Source organism: Macaca nemestrina, chromosome 2 (assembly GCF_043159975.1).
Source record: "Macaca nemestrina isolate mMacNem1 chromosome 2, mMacNem.hap1, whole genome shotgun sequence".
Lineage (NCBI taxonomy): Eukaryota > Metazoa > Chordata > Mammalia > Primates > Cercopithecidae > Macaca > Macaca nemestrina.
Window position 1 is genome coordinate 138,925,741 of NC_092126.1, and position 20,930 is coordinate 138,946,670.

The following is a 20,930-nucleotide window of genomic DNA, read 5'->3' on the forward strand; positions in this document are numbered from 1 at the left end:
CATTTCTTTTAAATGTCGCTTTTGCAGATAAACAAGCAGAGATCCTACCTCTTTTGACCAGAGATGTTGAAAAGCACGACCAAAGTTTTTGGCTTGGTCTCTTGGTTTCCACAATGAGATAAAGTCTTAAGCCTGTAACTCTCCCTATCCCATGGGAGTGTGCAGAGGGAGGGAAAATAAGCGGCGTGGGTGAGGGGTGGCGGCGCAGAATCGAGGAAGGGAGGAGAGGCGAGAGCCAGCCTCTGGCAGGAGGGCGTGGATCTCGGTGCAAGCCAGAACAGGTCCAGCCTTCCCGCGGCCAGCGCCAGCAGCGGGAGGGGACAGGCGGGACCTCCGTGGGCAGTCCCGGGTGCGGACCAGCGGGGAGCGGCCGGCAAGAAACTCCCTTGGATCCGCCCAGAGCTTACTGGACCCTGCCCGTTCCTGTCCCAGTTCCCAGCCAGTTTGGGAGAGAAGTTGCCCGAGGGGAGGTACGGGACAGATCTCGTGCTGGAAGCGACGCAGGTGTGTCAGGGGTGGGGGTCAATTTGCATCTCTTGTGCCAGCCCTGGGGGGTCTCCCATGGAGGAAGGGTTAAGGGTTTGCTCCCGGGAGGAGGGGGTCAACCCGTTATGGAAAGGAAATGGTGCGCAGTCAGGGCTCCTTGTCTGAAGTGGGGGTGGTCCGAGGTCCCTCAGCATTCACCCGGGAAGAGACACCCCCTTTTCAAGCCCCGCCCCCGGGTGGCCGAGGCTGGATTCAGACTGCTCGGGGTCAGTCGGACGGAGCACAACGGGTCCCCGAATCCGCCAGGTCCCACTCACTCCCGCTGGTCGCCGGTAGGTTGACCCTCTTATTTCCAGCCTCTCCTACTTCATCCCTCGCTACTCTCTGAAGAGGATTCCAGATCCCACTGTAGATTCCCGTCCTCTCTCGGGTGGGGATCCGAGGTCTAGCTAGTTTGGGGGTCAGTCTCGGCCTCTCCCACCACGCCCCTCACGCCCCAGACACCTCCTAGTGTGTGGAGCTCAGTTCCCCTCCCAATCCACTGCCCCTGTCTGGCTCCTACTCTCAGGAGAGGAGTCTAGATCCCAGGGGGGATCCGAAAATGCCGCCAGCCTGGAAGAGGGGAATCAATGAACCGCGGGGTTGTGGGGTTGGGGGGCACGAAAAACCAGAGAGGGGCTAGAGCTCCACCTCACCAGAGCGCCGAGGGGGCGAGAGGGCAGGCCGGGGGCCTGGTTGCCATGGCTCCTGGTAGCGGAGCCCGGGGAGCTAGAAATGCCAGTCACGGATGGTCCCTTCTTCCTCTTTGTGCCTCTCTCTTTCTCTCGCTTTTTTTTTTTTTTTTTTTTTTTTTGAGTGTGAGTGTGCGTGGGGAGGCAGCACGGAGAAAGTGATTAATTTGGAGAGCAGGGATTGGAGCTGGGAGGCTGGGGAAAGCCAGCCCCTCCGTTCCCACTCTCCGGGCTCGCTGCGAGCCACACTTTCTCAGTCAGGAGCAGTGCTGGGGAATTCCTGCGAAAAACCACCAGCCTGAGGAGCCGCAGCCGCGCAGCCCAGGTACCCCCGCCTCAGACGGCGCGCAGGGTCGAGCGCAGGGTGGGCGTTCGGGCTGCTGGGCTCGGGAAGGCGGGCAGGGGAAGGGGTGGCAGGCCAGCGGCAGAGGGCAAGTGTGCGTCGGCACGGCTGGGTGGCCCTGCGGGGAAGGAGCCCCAGGCTCAGCCTCTCCTCGAAGGGCGCCGGGGTCCAGTCCCGCTCGTGGGAACCGCGGAGCAGCCCCAGAGCCAGCAAGGGGCTGGCTGGCCAGGAGCGTGCGCGATGGCGCGCTCCCGCTGGAACTCGGAGTGGGTGGGGAGATTTGCGCGTGCGCGTGGAGATGGGCAACTGGTGAGCCACCTGGCTCACTCTAGGAGGAGGCTCCAGGGGCGCCCACGTGGCTTCGAATTCCAGCTTCACCATCACTGTGATGTGTCACTTTGGACTAGCCATTTAACTACGCGCCTCAGTTTCCCTTTCTCAATAATATGGAAATTATCAGTACCCTCTATATTGGGTTGTTGCAGGACTGGAATGAGATGATACAAGTAATTTAACACCATGCCTGATGCATAATAAGCACTCAAAAGTTAGTTACTGATGTCGATGGCATTACTGTTAGTTAATCCTCAGTTTAATTACATATGGTGCATTCTCATTTCTCTGCATTTTCGTTGAAGTCAAAAATCTGCGTTTTCTAATTTTGGAGAATAATCTTAATTAAAATAAGAACATTTTTACTGCACAGTCCATCTCCTACAAAGATCTGACTTGCAGCAGATTGGACGAGAGAAACTGATCAACTGCTGGTGAAGTTGGCTTTTCAGTATATTGATGGAGAGAGAAGCTTAGAAGCTTAGATGGAGGGGAAACTTTTGGTGACAAGAAAATAAAAAGTTTATCCCACTTTTTTTTTTTTTTTTAAATCTTCGTGTTTTCTCTTTCAGCTGCAGATGTTGCAGTTGGATTTGTCTTAATTTCAGTCTCTTTGTGAGGGATCACCATTTGGCTTTCATAATTTAACTTAGTTACAGAGCCTATGTATACCCCGGCTTTCCATTTTATGGCCTTAAGTGCTGCAGTGGATTTACCTATAGTAGTGGCAGAACGTAGTGTATAATCATTCCTTGCAAGCTCCTGAATATTGTGAGCAAATCAATGGAGACAAATAGTTATTACTGGATGGGTGTGAGTACTGGCTATGGCTGCTCATTAAAATCTCTTTCAGGGCATGTTTATACCCACTTCACTGCAGCACAAGACTATGATGATGAATATATGTTTTCCAGATTGTTATCTGTTGAATGTAGACTTATGGATCCTTTTCTTTAAAGAAAAGGCTATAGATATTTATTGATTCCTCATGGTTATATAGGTCCTCCAATCTATCTGCTGATAAGTAAACTGTACACTGCATGGGCCTAGCTGTAGGTCTAAGAGGAGTTGATATTGCACATACTGTACTTATTACATTTAAGTTAATTCATCTCATTACTTGAATTGGTTTTAAATATATTTTTAAAATCATTTGATTATTAAAATAAAGGCATTTCTTGGTGAACTTGAGGCCAGTAAAGCCTGACAGATGTCACCATCACAAAGATCCTTAGTGACCTTTACAAAATAGAGCTCACCCAGAAAAACATTTGCTGGATAGAAACCTGATTTTATAGTCGCGTCTGACATCTTTGAAGATAGGAGGTTATTTGCCCCAAAATCGCTTTGTTGAAATAATTTAGCCTGACTCGCTTTTATAGAAAAATAAGGGTAATGAGGTAATGATCAAGACTAATTTAAGCTTCTTGTATTTTTAACTGATAAAAGAAAATTCAGTAATAGTGGGGGACTAATGGTGTGAGATTTGAAGGAATGATTGTCAGGAAATACTGAGAGTATCACTTCAGGTAGTAGTGTTTGGCTTTGCAAGACAACCCTCTCATCCTCACCATGAATGTGTCATCTTTAAAAGGTACCTTGAGGAATTAGTGTGACAGCTTGTCTGAAATTCATGTGATCATTTACATATTGTTTCCCAGGAGCTTTGGCATTAAATGTTTCATTTATTGGAAATTATTTTGCCCTTTGATTTATGACAGCCAACAGTGCAATAGAGTCTAATGCATTTTAGAAACAATAAAATTAGCTTTTCACCATTTTGTATTTTCCCTAAAAATCTAGCAGTAATACACTTGGAATACTTAAGTTAGTCCAGAGACAAATGGTAAGAGTTGAAAAACATGACAGATTGGGAGGTGTTGAGTCCTGAATTTGGGGACCTAATTGAAATGCAAAGGTATAATCAAGAGAATGAACATCTCTCTGTACTAAGGTTGTTTTCAGTGATGTACTGTATTATCTGATTCAATCAGTGTTCCTTGTTATTTTTTCAAACCAAGATGGAGAATACTATATTTTCAATTATGAACATTTTGATTACAGTTTCATTCTAACTAATTCATTCTGAAGAGAATGCAATTATTATGGTGATTTACATACAATATGCTAAGTTAACACAGCTAATGAGTGAAAGCATAATATTCTTTCTATTCATTCCTGGAAAAATATTGTGCTAAGCATTCTTTCAAAGAAAAGATTACATTATTCACTATCATTTTATGTCTACCTACAAGTAGAATTGGCATTGAGCCATTTTCTCTGCTATTAAAGTGAAATCTCTTATATTTTGGTGATCCCATGCCTTTCCTCTCACCCCTTGGGGGAGACTGGAAACAATTCTCAATTTAATTAGATATGCTGCTTTCTTTTTTCTGTACATCTTTATCTGAGGAAAGATTCTGTATTTTCTAATTTGGGAGGCTGCTTAACACCTTAAACATTACTAATTACTGCAGTTTATTTTATGTGTGTCGCAATAGTGTAGTTAGTTAATTATAGCTTTCTCATTAGCATGACGTAGAGAATAATGAATTAACACATCCCTTTGATCAAAAGGGATTTAAGTTTATCTTCTGAGAATAAAAGTGTTATTGTGTTACTGAAAGTCACTATAATTTTCCCAAGAAACAAATTGGTTGGAATTCTGTATCACTGGGTTAGGAAGCTCGATGAATGAGTTGGATTGATCACAAAGTAGAGTAGAGCTGTGGTTGCTTGGCAACCTGACATTATTCTGCAATTTCTGGTATATTTATCCAGTAAACTAGAAAATTCTGTTTTGTTAACGAACGTTTTAAGTCAGTGCACAAATAGACCATAACTAATTGAGATTTTATGTGTTGTGGATAAAAAATGATCCTGCTTACCTTCTCATTATGTTTACATAATGAAAATACAAAGGGACATATTCTGTTTTCAATTTTAAGGCTTTTCCCTGAAATGTTGACTTCACTTTCACATAATTTATTCCTAGCGGAAGACTACAACTTGTATATCTCTTTGGAAGTTAAATTATTACGGGTGTGTGTGAGTGTATGTGTGTGTGTGTGTGTGTGATACTTATATACATAAATTCAATAAGAATCACAACTGGAGTTTGAGGTGAGATGAATTCTCAAAATTCATAGTTTGCTAATTGAACTGACAATGTGGTAAATTTAGGGTAGGCATAAATATCTGATTCAAATGATACTGGCAGATGATGATAAGAATAATAAATGCGTTGAACTTGGCCAATATATAAATATATTTTGTGCTTTGACCAGGGTTTCTTCTCCTGGTAGTCTTATAACATTCTCCCTTCTAATGTTTGTTTGCATCTTATTTCCCCTATAGTTGTGGAAGTAGGAGCTCTGTTGCCCATCTTCTGATTCACCTCTTCCTAACTCCAGGGACTACAGTTGTGCCATTTTCCTATACAACCTATAAACTTTAGTGTGCATTACAATTCCCTTCTCAGATTGTAAACTCCTTGAGGGCACACTTTTCCTTTTATGCATCTTGTAAACTCTTAAAGCATCTGGCACAGCGGGAAGCAAACTGGTGTGGTGGTTACGTGCCCAGGTTATAAAAGTCAGGCTGCCGGGGTTCAAAATCTAAGTCTGTCAGCTTGCAGGTGTGTGGCACTGGCTTAGTCATTTTGACGTCTCTAAGACTAATTTTTCTTCTGTAGAAATGGGGAAATAGTCATACCTAGCTATTGTGGACATTGTATGGGGCAATCTATGCAGACAGCTTAGTAGCACTTATTAAGTGCTCAATAAATTTTGGTTTTTTATTGTAGTGATAATTATTCTTCTATATCATGCTCAGTATGTGAATGAACAAAGATAGAGGGACAGAGTGTATATGTGTGTGTGTGTATCACTGTGTATGTGAATAAGTGTGAGCCACGATCAATGGTGGTGTCAAATGGAAAACTGTTGATTCCTACATTAGTTATATGTGCATATACCAATAATGATTGTTTCACATATTTAAAAGGTTTTCTCAATAGTTGTTCTTAGGCTTGGCTAAAATTAGAATCATCTGGAGAGTTCTTTAAAACTGCCAACACAAATCAATTCAATTACAATCTCTGTGGATGGTGACTAGGAATCTGGATTTTTGAAAACTTCTAATGAGATTCTAACATACCCTAATGTACCATCACAGTTGAGAACCACCACCTTAGATTTGCATACATCTTCCATAAGACCGTGTTGGGCTAAGGCATTGGTTCACAGTTACCTTGGTGTCATGAAATGTGGCTGAACGAGAGAAAATGCTTTGGCAAACTTCTGAGGTTTTTCTTACTAATCTTCTTGGTTTAAATAGCACTTTATTCTCTGAAGATCTCAAATGTGCTTTTCATTTACTGTGTATAATTTCATTTTTCAACCAAATGTCTCTGTGAAGATGGTAGGAAAGAAGTAATTATCCTGATTTTGCAGATGAATGGAGTGAGCTACACTGAAATTAAATGATTCTACTAGATTCATACATTTAGAACAGGCCCACATAACAAGATTCCTGTGACTTTGGGGTTTTGAATATTTCTCTGTTTTGCCTGCAGATTTCCAATGAGGTAGGGGGAGTTATTGTTTTTGGACTAAAGTACTGTGTAAGAAAAAGCTGTAAAAATGAGACTTCCATCCTTTTTTGGTTGTAATTGTGCAGTGTAAAGAAAAACAGATTTTTTTTTCTTTCTAAGAAGAGGCACCATAGTCTAGGATCCAAACCAATGTCCCTTGGACTTTGAACCCTGCTAGTATAAGTATTTTATTTGGCTCAAAGAATGTTTAAGACAAATTTCAGCCAACATTTAAATACTGGAGATTTCATGTAAAAATTCATATTTCTGGCTTATCTTAAAAGGCTTGATGTCCTCACAGTATTGGACCTGAATGTCCAGGTGGCAGAATGCCACAGGCTAGAACCGAGTGGTTTGTCCCCTTGATGTTCTTGAAAGGCACGTTTTCGCTGGGTAAAACATGGCTTCCTCTCACTTTCACTTTGTTCCTTTCTTTTATATAGAGCATACTCCAAAGGGGTAATTAAGGGACCTTAAAGACGGGCCCACATCTCTTTGGATGGGATTAGGGGAAGCCCACAAGGGCTGCTGAAGCACATCTGGAGCTGTTACTGCCCCTTGTCCTGAGGGACAATGGGAAGGTGAAGCTCCTGGAAGGAGGTGGGAGCAGTAGCTCTGGGAGAGGGCTGTCAAGTAGGACCTATGGCTTTTGGTAGAGGAACATAACTACTGTCAAATCACAAGACAGTGCTCTGCTTCTGCCCCAAGATTTCCAGCTGCTTCTTGAGCAAGGCAGTAAGAAAGCAAGCGAGCCTGTTAAGTGGTTTGTGGAGGTCAGTTCTCCCAGAGCAGAGCAGGATGGAGGAAGACAGAACAGGGGTCTGAATCTGGGAAGTACATGAGGAATAGCTAGCACATCTTGAAGGCTTTACATTTGTGGAGTGTGAGTAATGGGGAAGGCGAAAGCTAGAATTGACAAAAACGGTACAAAGTAGGGAATCAGTAGGTTTGTATTCAGGAGAATCTTCACCACTTTTTCTTTGTCATTCCTTTTTTCTCCCTTCTTTCATTGCCCGAGGTGGGCATGCTCATATTCAGTGGTGTGTTTCAGCTGAGACTTCTAAACTTCAAAACAAATTTGTCCATTTCGTTGCATTATCTATGCTTTCTAAGATGAGAGCTGACAAAGCAGATAGAATAATGTAAAAGATGTATTCCAGCTTCTATGGTAACGGGTTTGCATTTTTAGCAGAGGTTCCTCCCTAACAAAAGCTTTTGCTGTAAGTGGTGATTCCAGTGGGAGGGATTGTAGTTATGATGCCTGGGAAAGTGGAGATACCCTCAAATGTCAGTCTGGCAGCTGAAACTCATGTAACCTGGATGCCTGGATCTTTGGAGGAAGTATCCTTCCTCTTTGATATAGTTGTATCAGGACAAGGACAATGAAGGAATAGACCAGGATGCACTATTTGCATCCTAATGTGAGGAATTTTTATTTCCAGGGACTAAGCAATGTGTTTCCCAGAGTAACAGAATGTAAGTGGATAAAAGGAATGTGGAGATTTTGGTGATCTGTTGCTGTTAAAGTTGTTGGAAATTTGATTTTTTATTGCATTGAAAACCTTGCTAAAAACTGTAAAGTGACAGAATATTAGCTTATTATGGGATGCCTTACATATTGGTTATGTTCAAACGAAATAACACATCTCATGTGAAAAAGGTTCAGGGGGAAGATAAATACAGACTCTGATACTGGATGCTGCATTTCCATCCATTCAGAAGATTGCCTCTGAAGATTTCTATTTAAAAAAAATCATAATATCTTGCATTATTTGAGTGCTTTATTCTTTCCAGAAAATTTTTCCATGTCATCTCATTTGACTTTTACAATAACATAGTGAACAAAAGGAAACAGGTTGTTAGCCCATTTCATAGATGAAAAAAACTGATGCAAGGTCAAATAGTGAGCTTGCTATTTCACCACACTGCCTACAGTAGTGACAATTACAATTAAATTTTAGATATCCTAATTTGTAACCCAGTTCATAGCACACTCTATTGCTCAGGTTTTTCCTTCCTTCCTTCTTTCCTTCTTTTCTTTTCTTTTCTTTTCTCCTTCCTTCCTTCCTTCTTTCCTTCCTTCCTTCTTTCCTTCCTTCCTTCTCTCTCTCTCTGTCTCTCTCTCTCTCCTTCCTTCCTTCCTTCCTTCCTTCCTTCCTTCCTTCCTTCCTTCCTTCCTTCCTTCCTTCCTTCCTTCCTTCCTTCTTTCCTTCCTTCCTTCCTTCCTTCCTCTCTCTCTCTCTCTCTCTCTTTGTTGTTCTGTTGCCCAGGCCACAGTGCAGTGGTACAGTCTTGGCTCATTGCAACCTGTAACTCCTGGCCTCAAGTTATCCTCTCACCTCAGCCTCCCAAAGTGCTGGGACTACAGGCAGACACCATCATGCCTGGCTAATTTTTAAAATTTTTTTGTAAAGATGAGGTTTCACTATGTTGTCCAGGCTGGTTTCAAACTCCTGGCCTTGGGCGATTCTCCCACCTCCCCCTTGCAAAGTGCTGGGATTACAGGCATGAGCCACCATTAGCAGACCAGATTTCCTCTATGGAAGAAAAGAGCAACATTCTATAACTGATGGTGAATTTTTTTTTTTAAGGAAATCTAGAGTCACTGTATAAATTGAGCGTTGTCTAGGGGAAAGATTGAAAATGTTACAAGTTATATTTTGAGGGTTGAATGTAGTCCTGGACAAAGATAAGGAGATAGACTTTTCCAAAGCATCCTGAATTCTATGATACATGTTCTTGTGTGTGTGTGTGTGTGTGTGTGTGTCTGTAGGTCCTATGAGGCATTGTGACCAGTCATTATAAAAAGCTTTTATTGATCACCACTTTCTGCTAGAGACAGGACTGAAACTGTGCCAGGCAGATACTTAAATAGCCACCATTGATCATTTATCAAGTGTTTATTATGTGTTTTGCAATCCCCACATAGTGATTTGAGGAAAGTACTATTATCATAACACCCATTGTAAGCTGGGTCATGCAGACACAGAAGGGTCCTTGTCCAATGTCACACAGTATGTCTTGCAGTGCCAGAGTCAGAATTCAAACTCAGAAGTGTCTGATTTCCAACCCCAGCAGTGCCCCCTTGATTAGCAGGATTCTCCAGCTAATCTTGATTGACTAATACTCTTTCCTGTTGTCCATCCAAACTTACCTGTTCTGTGTCCCATTATCCCAGGTAAATATGTGGAAAAGTAGACATAAAGGAATCCTACTGAGGTATTAGATGATAATGCATACCTATTCCAGGAATGGTGGCATTTAATATGAGATTTTAAAAACTGCCAGGCATGGTGGTGCAAGCCTGTAATCCCAGCACTTTGGGAGGCTGAGACAGGTAGATCACTTGAGGTCAGGAGTTGGAGGCCAGTCTGGCCAACTGGTGAAACCTCATCTCTACTAAAAATACAAAAGTTAGCTGGGCATGGTGGCATGCCTGTAATCCCAGCTACTCAGGAGGCTGAGGCAAGAGAATCACTTGAACCCGGGAGGCAGAGGTTGCAGTGAGCCTAGATCGCACCTCTGCACTCCAGTCTGGGTGACAGAGGGAGACTCTGTCTCAAAACAAACAAACAAACAAACAAACAAACAAAACCACCTTAATGCAACTTTGGGAGGTGGAGACTGGAGGATCCCTTGAGGCCAGGAGTTCAAGACCAGCAACATAGCAAGACTCCATGTCTACAAAAAATGTATAAATAAATAAAAATAAAAATTATCCCGGTGTGGTCTGGCATGCCTATAGTCCCAGCTACTTGGGAGGCTGAGGTGGGAGGATCATTTGAGCCCAGGAGTTGGAGGTTACAGGAGGAAGACATTTGTATTCTCTCCAAAATCAAGTCATATAAGCATTCGATGCTCTGACTCTTCCTGCACCAGACCCTGGGCATCATGATATGTGCAAATGAAACTTTACCTCCTCATTATCATTTTTTATTTCTTGGCAGAAATGTTTCTGATACTCTATAATATGAATACTCATGGATTTCCCTCACTTCTGGGTATTATATGTAACCAATTGCATTTCATGGTTGGCATTTCCACAAAGGTGGAGTATCTGCTATTCCAGATTAAAATAGAAATTGTTGGCAATGGCAGATGCCATATCTCAGCCTTGCTGTTCTTGAAAATGGCTTGAAAATGACACCGATCATAATGATGGCACTGTCTTTATTAGCAGCTGTCAATGAAGATAAGGCTTTGGAAGAAAAAAAGGCAACTCTATTTCAGGCACAGCCAATATATTTGGGAGTTTTAAGAGGTTTTTGACTTTTTTGTTTGGGATATTTACAAGCAAATGTTCATGTATTTTTAAAATATGCATAATATAAATAGCATTCTCAGATGCTGAGTGGCTCCAAAAGGCTCCTTTTTGTGTACTAGAAAGCGGCAAGAATAAGTTTGTTTCCTGCTTTGGCTAGACAGGAGATCCCACTTCCTTGGATTATACACAATGGATTTTCTATAAAGCTTTTGCTTGACCCATACCTGCTTCTCTGGAATACACAGCTTGGCTTCTCAAGAAGTACGTTTATTTCTGTGTTGTAAATTCAATGATTTTTTTTAAATCTATAAAATGCATCTGATGACATAGTGGAGAATTCATGCATTGGATTAAAATTGGATTTAAAGATGTAAAGAATGTTTAAGGCATTATACAATGGCAAAAAACTGAAAACATTGCCCACAAGGGTAAATATGTAGACAAATAATAACAATTTTAATATCTATCACCTATATTTGCATGAATAACAGGCTATATTGGGTTATTTGTTATTGTTCACTAATTTGAGGACATATACTATTTTCTATAAAGAAGATCTGAGTGAATGGATAAAGATAGCGAAAACAAGCCTTTTTAAATTTGACCTTGACCCCATTTTGCTTCGTGACCTCTAGCAATTCTCAGAGGAGCAAATTTCAAGGGGTCTCAACAGTCTGCACTTCCCATGCATACAAGTTTCTGCATGTAATTGATTTGGGCTGAATAGATTTTGAACACAATTGATTTGCTTGAAATAACATTAAAGGACCAAGCATTGAGCAATTCAGGTGCAACTCATGCACACTTCTGAGTCAAGTTCAAATAAATTGGATTTGACCTTAATCACTGTCCCCTCAAAAAAAGGGCTGGCAATCATCAGAGTGAATGCCATCCAATCAAGTATAAAAACTGATATGAGTGGTTTAGATCAGAAATTGATCTCCATACACAAAATCTTCTTTTGAAAACTTGTTATGAGCTTCTGTTTTCCTGTTTCACCAACTGTAAAATGAGGAAAGAAACATTTACTGCTGCCTCCCAGTGGCAGTTGGAGGATTAATGAGCTAATATTTGTAACGTGCTTTGAAGATGAAGGTGCCAGCTATTATTATTACTAATAAACCATTTTCTTTTCTGCAGTGTAATTTTGGACAGCAGCCATTAAAAACTCATTACTGTATTTAACAGTAAAACAATCTGCCACAGCCTAGTATTTAATGCCCCAATTAAGCATGCCTTCCACTTCCTTTGCCCCTCCAAATTCAGAACTGGCGAGGAGAGACAGAAAAGTGTGTGTCATCATTTCCCAAGTTCATTGAAATATTAGGTTTGGGTTGTTTGATTGTCTCGGCAGAAAGCTAGACTATATCCTCAGTGGGAGACTAGTTGGGCTACACTTTTGTTTCTATGCCTTATGAAGGGAACAGAAGGCTTAGTTCTTGGCCTTTATTCAACCAGATTTACATTGCAGTTTATTATCTTTGAAGACTGCATTCCAGTATCCCTTTGGTTATTTGAATACGGTACCATTAATGAAACTGGTTAATTTGGGTGGTTTTATGTGTGTACCTGCATGAGGGTGGGGTTCACAACTTACTCCTAAAACCGAAGTGGAAAATGGAGGTAATTCTGCCGCTATCCCATGTACAAAAATATTAAAAAATAAAACTGAAGACTTTGAATTAGACAGGGTAGTTTTATAGCTAGTAATTATTGTTATCAATATATGATATTAAATCCATTCAATCTGATTTACTTTGATCTATACAGATGTCCTAAAATATCAGATGGTACAGGGTAGTGTAAATATTTCTCACATATTGCCAAGACAATGCTCATTTTCCTCTGATGCCGTTTCGGTACTGCAAATAAAAGTAACAAAAAATATATATAAAGTAAATAAATGACTACCATGAGATGTCTCAGCTTTCAACAGCTACTTAAGGTATTCAAATGCTAGGCCAATATCTAAAAGTTGAACAAAAGAAGCCTCAAAGCATCCTAGATCTCTTTCTTAGCAAAAATTCACTAAAATATAAACATTTGATTATGGAAAGAGCTTCTTCATTCAGAGAGTATTTGCTCTTAATTTAGAACCATTCTAATATTCATAATTATATTATCTTAGCAGATGACAAAGTATAAACTGCAAGTTGGAGCAGATGAGAGAAATTCTGCAAATTCATTCTAAGACAAAAGAAGTTACATCGAATATTTCTTCAGCAAGGGAGAGAGAGAGAAAGTCTAGAAAAAGACAACTCAGAAATGACCATATGGGTGATCTTGAGTCATTAAGAAATTATAAAGTAGTTTAAAATGAAAAATAAATTGACATACCACCTATAGGAGTACAGATCATTTATCTGAAAATCATATTGAACCAATCCTTCCTAGTGGTCTAGTTGTTCAATAATGTTAAATACAAATTCTTAACAGAACCCAAATCTATTATAATAATACTTTAAGTTCTAGGGTACATATGCACAATGTGCAGATTTGTTACATATGTATACATGTGCCATGTTGGTGTGCTGCACCCATTAACTGGTCATCTACATTAGATATATCTCCTAATGCTGTCCCTTCCCCTTCCCCCCCACCCCGTGACAGGCCCTGGTATGTGATGTTCCCCACCCTGTGTCCAAGTGTTCTCATTGAACAGAACCCAAATCTTTTAAAGGGTTTCTTTCACAAACAATGCACTAATAATGATCCAAGGTAGGTGCTGTTGTTTACAGATAGGATTTTGTATTGCCCGTTCCAAGTCTGCCACAGAGTATACTTTTTACTACTATCACTTAGGGAGACTGTTTTGTAAATACCATCACCATTCCATTGACTTTTGAAATTGAGTTCGTGCTATTTTCATCATTTGTTTTAATTGTGTATGGGGAATTCACCATAAGGCTTAAAACTGTTTAAGACCTCAGTAGATACGTATTTTGCATATGAGATTCTTGGGGTATCTGTAGGAATATACACAAGCTGTTTGTTATTGGGAAGAAAAGTACCTGAAAGTTTGCGTGTAGCTAAGAGGAGAAATGATGAAAAATATTCTGAAATGTAGCAAAGTAACAATTTGGGTAAAATGCGAAGGCGCGTTGTTCCACTTACCTATTATTGAATGGCAAACTAACGCGTACCTTTAAACAGTAACTTCAAACAGACATTTTATGAAATCTCATGAATTGTAGGTCAGAAATTTAGGCAGGACTCCGCTAAGTGATTTCTTCTGCTCCATTTGATGACAACTGAGGTCATATGGTGGTGTTCAGAGAGTGACTGCGGTGGGCTGGTGGACCCAGGATGGCTTCCCTCACATGACTGATGCAATGGCAAGGAGGGCTGAGCTCAGCTGGGCCCCTCTTTCTGTCCAAGAAGTCACAGGGCCTCTCTCCTGGTCCTTCCAGAAATGTCACTGAACTTTTCACACAGTGACTCCGGGATTTAAGAATCTAACTTGGAAACGTAAAGGCTAGTCCTCAGACAGTTCAGATTTGAAGGAAGCTCACATCCAACTTTTAGTAGACAAGGTAGCAAGAAATACTAATTAAGAAAGACATGCTAATTAACAGAGTTATTAAACCCATTGTGATATACCATTCACTCACCACATGACTGCTTACAAAGAAGGAAAAAATATGGAGCCCTCTGCTCCAAGGGAACACTTCTTTGCCCCTCCCTACACTTCCTCGAGATCTCAGACCCACATGACTGTGAGAAAGAAGAGTGATGTGAGAGTCAACTTTGGCAAGGCTGAAGTGCCCTGATTTTGTCTGGAGAGAGAATAAAAGTGAGAGGAAGGAGGCGTCCAGTTGGCTGTGAACACTGTTGGCTAAGATTCTTTAGCAGAGTGGGCTTTTCTGATGCTTTTCTCCTCTGATCTATTTAGGTTTATCCTTACTCTTTTCCTTTTATCTGGGAAGTGACTTGGGTTTAAGAGAACCAGTAGTATCTCAGCAGAGTCAAAAGGGCCACGGTGAACCCCAAATGTCGGGAAACAAGGAATTGACTAGATTACTCAAGGCTTCACTCTTGAGGAGGGAGAGAAAACAGCTCCTGCATTTCCTTCTATTTATTGATTACAGCCACAGATGGAAAAGGAAGCAGGCTTTGTGTCCTGAAATAATGATGGTACATCGGGCTGCAGAGATCGTATACCTATAACTCTCAAAAGTATGACTATAATGGAACGAAGACTAGCACGTGGCTGGTACCATTATTCTCAGATCTTCCTGCAGTGTTATGAGAGCACAGAGCAGGGTGCAGGGTGGGGATAGACAGCAGTGGAGCTTTCTTGAGCTGCTTATTCCTCTCCAAATGCTCTCTGAAAGTGGATGAAGAACTGCTGCCATGTCTGGCTTGAGTTCAGTTTGTGCTCTCATTGCTTCTACTTCTCTGTTTCTCCAGATCCTACCATCACATTCTTCCTTCTGTGGCTTGGCCATTTTTCTCTCTGCCCTTGGGAACCATACATACTATCATTCCTCTGCCTCTGAAGCATTATCCCATCCTTCTGATAGACATGAGTAGATGTTTTCCCCCCACCAGTCTTGCCAAAAAGCACTTACAGAGCATTGCACTATATTTTTCATAATTCAAAAACACTTCAACAGGCAAAACGCGATATGCACAACCAAAAAATGCTGTGCTATGATGAATTTAGTTCTATATTGGTAATGCTATAAATTGCTTTTGAATGAAAGATATAATGTCTATATATTATTTAATTTGATATCTGTAGTAGCTAGCTATTTAAGCAAGATAGGTATTAGTCTTGTTCAGTGAAGTTCAGTGGAACTAATGGAACAAATGTGTGGGAGTGGAACTGAAACTTGGATGTCCAATTTGTCTTAAGTTATTTTATGACAAGTCATGTAGCCACCGATAAAAAGTTTCTTATTCAGAAAATTCAATCTTCTGGACAAGTTTCGTTTTTACATGACATAACCTAAAATGTTATGTATGTTAAATTCTGCTGTTTTAGATTTCAGGAAAACAAATGCAGAGTGGTAGAGGCTGGTGGTGAGAATGAACTGAGAGGGATGGTAGTAAACTGAGGTTTCTACAATGAGTTTGCATTTAAAAAAACTTGTTGGGGGTACTGGAACCCAAGCACGCAGATTTTTCCATAGCCTATTTTTATATAGCATAATACATTTTTATTATGACCAGGCAATAAAGCAAGACTGGTGAACAGTCTTGCTTTAGCCATTTACCATTTCCTATACTCTACGTATGTCCTTTCTCTGCTTTTACACTACCACAAAGCCTGCTTCAACTTTCCCCTCAATACACTGAGATTTATTTCTTCACTAACCATTCTGGAAAATTCCTTGTTCAGCCTTCTAATCACTAGACCCCTGCAACCTTTCCTTCACTGGATTTCTGCCTTGTGTAGTCATTCTTCTCCAATAAGATCTAAATGTCACTGCTAAAATTCCCTTTCTTGCTTGTCACTTTGACCATGATGTCACTTACTTCCTGAAAATTTCCCCTGGCTCCCTACTGCTTTGCAGGCCAAGTAACTGTCACACTTCGTTTCCACTTTCAGCTGGACTCAGCCTTCATTATTCCCCTCTCCATCCCTGTATCCTTAGAGACCCTCTCCTTTGACTCAACAGCTCACTGCTCCTGTCTTCTCAGAGCTCCTGTCTTTTCACACACAGTTCCTGCTGTCCTTTCTTCTTAAGACAGCCAGCCATTCGACAGTCTCCAATTCTCTGAGAAGACATTCCCCTAAACTCACTATCTTCAATAGTTGTGTCATATCTTTGTGCCAACTTCTAATTCACTTAAGATTTTAACTGGCTTATTAAAAAAATACACTAACTTAAAATGAAGGTTTTATTTTATTACCTTAAATGAAACACCAATGTCAGTGGCAAACAACGAAAAGTAACAGCAAATGTTACTATGATGAAAGCAACCTGAAGTCATTGCATTTTAGGTAGATATTTTTGCCTGCCCCAGACTCTGGGCTTGAATCTTGCTCTCTTATAAAATAGGGAGATTAGAAAAGTTAAATTGTTATTAATGTTCTATTAACACCTACTTGAGACTTTCAACTTTTTGTAGTAAGAATGATTGAAAAATAATTCACAGGGAATGCAATTCCCATGATGCATTCACCTATCTCCTGCTCAGAACACATCTAGGATCATCTCAGGACTGCCAGACTGTTCAAGGAGATGCAGCCCAACGCAAGGAAGGTATAACCACCCCTAAGAAAAATTCATCATGCTCCTCCTCTTTGTTTCTCCAGTTTTATTCCCACTTTTGAACATTAAATGAAAATTTATGAAGCTCCTGCTGAGTGAAAATCACTGCTGGATAGATGAATTCCAGGATGAAAAAGATACAGTTTCTGGCCTGAAGTTGCTTACTGTTACCATTGAATATATGCCCATAAAATATTATTAAAATAGACCTAAATTCCTTTTCTGGGGTCTGGAACTCTCAAAATGTTGTGAGCCTCCAATCTAATTAAAGAACTCACTCAAGTATAATGCAAAATAGAGGATGAAAAATGCCATGGGAATGTATAGATAATGTATTATGGGAGATTAGGATAGAGAAAGATTCTTTCCAGCTTGTGCACTGTTAAGAGTTATTAGGAAAGAGGTAGAATTTGGAAGACAAAGAAGAAATTGCATTTCAAAAAAGGCATTCCATTGCAATGATTATGTCTCTGAAGCAAAATAAGTGTTCAATCCCAATTTAATGAGCAATTAATTTTTAGCAATATTTTCCACATATCCATAATCTAGCACCATTTGAGAAAACTTTCTGATGTGAAAAACTGTGATTTGAATACCTGTCTCAAGTTCTGAAAGGCTTGCTCACATATTATAAAACAAGAGCCCTCGCTAATTTGAGTCAGGTTAGAGAAAGCCAAACATAGGTGGAATATGGATACCTTTACCGTAACTACATTTGGGGAGTCAACCTAATGTTGGCTTAATTCCTTCGCAGAAAGATTGAGGGGGGCAGTGATATCCAGCATCATCATAGGGCTCTTTGGTGCCAATAATCTATTGAGGTGCTTTTCAATTGTGAGATGACCAAGAAATCAGCTGATCCCAGCAGAAAAACAGAGCTCCTTCCTTACTTTTCAGCTTGGTTAATTTCTTCTCTACATTTCAGAGTACTGCTAAGTCCATCCACTCATCCCTTCTAGGGCCTGGTTTTCAGTCCTAGGAGATCAGGTAAGGCTATTCTCTAGGCATAATATGCATGTGAAACAAAAAAGAGAAAAGTAATAATAAGGACTTCAGATATTAGGATCTGACTGTGAAATATCAGATTCTTTTAACTCTTGTATTCATGTAATCTTCCTACATTTTTTGAGTGAAAATGTTTCCTACATTTTTAAGAGACATCAGTGTTATGTGTTACATTATCGATATTATTTTCTTATTGGCCAGGAAAATGCTTAAATAATTGACTTGTTACATCTGTTTTACACATTGCATTTTAATTACTTTTATGATTTTAAGAAACTTCACTTTTTAGAAAAATATAGACATGAATACCCTTGGTATTAATTAGTAGTAGATGTCCTTGCTTCTGATAGCCCTTATATGATGTATCCCTTTCTATGAGTGCTGTAGATTTTTCACTTATATCTACAAATACAGAAGATACAACTTATTAAAAGTTCAATAAGAATAAGTCTTCATGTTATGAGAGAGCATAAAGCAATAGTTACAGTGATGTGAAATATTATAACTCTGCCTTCTGGAATTATTCCTTGCAAAGATTAATTATGTATGCCTAATGAGATAACAGTGACAAGGCATAATTTAGAGATTATAAAGCAGAGAATTTAAATGCCTAGCATGTGCACACACACACATACACACATAACTGCTCTTTTGCAAATCTTCATCACATCATTTGTGTTGAATCCATTATCTTAAGCTATGCTTTCTCATATTAGCAAAATGAAAACCTGAAAGTAGTATGTTGAAGAGACACTATGTTGAAGAGATTCTCATGTTGATTGCAGCATTATTTACTGCCAAGATATGGAATCAACCTAAGTGTCCATCAACAAATGAATAGATAAAGAAAATGTGGTGTATATATACACAATTGAATAGTACTCAGCCATAACAAGAATGAAATCCTGTCACTATGGTAACATGGATGAATCTAGAAGACAATATGCTAAGTGAAATAAGGCACAGAAACACAAATATCCCATGTTCTCACTCATTTGTGGAGTCTGAAAAAGCTGATGGCACAAAAGTACAGAGTTATTAGTGACTCTGGAATGTATCAAGGAGGGGAGGATAGGAAGAAATTGGTTAATGGCATAAAATTACAGTTAGATAGGAGAAATAAGTTCTGGTGTTCTATAGTGTATCCCTATACATTACTATACTTTTTAAGTATTGTAATACATTACAATACTATAGTAAACAGTATTATAGTTTGTATTTCAAAATAACTATAAGAGTGGATCCTGAGTTCTCACTACAGAGAAATAATGTTTCAGGAGATGGTTATGCTAAAGCCAGTGTATACATGTATCCAATCATTATGATGTACTCCATAGGTGTGTATACTTATTGTGTATCAATGAAAAACAGAATTCAAAAATTGTCATGGGTTTGCTCTTTTTTTTTTTTTTTTTGCAGCACAAAATGACATCTATTTCTTGGCTGCATGCTAGGTGATTAATTATAAAATGGCTCTGTGCATTGAAGTAGCTCTTTCAAGAGCTTTAGAGCCTCACTTTTGGGAAAGGTACATTGTATCTTTTGAATGATTCAAGAGTGAAATTTATTTCTGAGTTTACCATTTTGTGATTTCTGAATTTTTTTCACTTTCAGCATTTCCCCTCGTGTTTTTTATTTACTACTTCCACAAATCAGTCAGTTTCATCAAATTTGCCAACTGCCAGCCTAAACCATTGGAAATTGGCATAATGAATATTCTGAGTTAGAATACATATGTTATTAGGAATATTTTAAATATAAGAAAATAGGATACAAACCTAGCTCCCAAAATATGGCAAAAATGTAAACAAAAATGATGTGTAAAAAATGCCACTGTATTTCGAAGGGATAAAACTAATCAGATAGTATTTTAAAACTGATGTCTTGATGGTACAATTTTAAATTGAAGTGCTGTGGGGGAAATTGACTTACTGGTATTTGCAGTTTGGGTTCAAAAATCCAGAAACTATATCTTGAAGAGTGTTTAACAGAATAATTCTAAATATTATAGTTTTCTCTTTCCTTTTTGTTATCTTGTGATTTTAACTTTGACTTTCTTATATGATAATTGAAAAAGTGTCTTCAATTTTGTGTATTCTTTTTTAATGTGATCAGAAGAATTAAAATGAACATTTTCTTTCATAAAGCTGAGAGTTAATTCTGAAACATTGTACCAGAATACTTTTATGAAGGAAAGAATAGCCTTTGAACCCTAGGAGAGTCAATTCTACACCAACCCTGTCTATTAAAAAAAAATCTGTGCTTCCATATGTCTTGTGTGAGATGTGGCTTTACCAAAAGTATCTAAACTTCGTATTTCTCCTATCACTGCCAACTGCCCATGGGTATTGGCAATATATTTGGTAGACTTATTTCTTCTGTAGGCATACGATGCCATGGCCAAAGTGAACTCTACATTTTTAGGAAAGGCTGCTAAATATGGCCAGTCAAAACCGAAAGACTAGCATTTGTCCAATTTGGCAGTGGTTTCTGGATGGCACACCCAGACTTACTTCCTTAAGCAATGCTGATTTATGGAAATGCCATGATAGAAGCTCACAAGCTAACACTGAATTCAGCAGTGCAGAAAAACTCCAAATCTTATGGTTCTTCTTTGTCAATATTTTCACTAAGGCAACATAAGATATTAAATCACCTGGAATTAGTTATGTGCCGTTTCAGCAACCTTTTGTGCTCAGTCTGCTACAAGCTGCTTGTGCTGATTAGCAGTTTAAAAGTCTGCAGGGGAAGGAAATTTTCAGTAGCTCGATTTTCCCCCACCCTTTGGTCCTGTGTGCATTGGAGAAGAAATTACGTTCTGTGCAGTTCCTGAATAATTTGGTTTGATTATTAATAGATTCATGCTGAAAAAAGAACAATATCAGGAAAAAAATCTACCCATGGGATTGTAACTGTGCTCCCAGATACAAAACAGGGAAAGAAAACAGGTCTC

At 39.6% G+C, this 20,930-nt stretch overlaps 1 protein-coding gene across 5 annotated transcripts in view; it reads left to right on the forward strand.

Annotated features, from left to right (window-relative positions):
* The first annotated feature begins 203 nt into the window (after nucleotides 1-203).
* The window catches only part of LOC105479605 (cell adhesion molecule L1 like), a 213,364-nt gene continuing 192,637 nt past the window's right edge, over nucleotides 204-20,930 (forward strand). For 2 of the 5 annotated variants that reach the window (XM_011737622.2, XM_011737625.2), the window contains exon 1: nucleotides 204-504. The gene's annotated coding sequence lies outside the window, so the exon portion shown is untranslated. Of the gene's footprint in view, nucleotides 505-702; nucleotides 819-1,338; nucleotides 1,543-20,930 lie in introns of those variants that run through there. The other 3 variants (XM_011737628.3, XM_011737624.3, XM_011737623.2) reach the window with 3 other exon arrangements.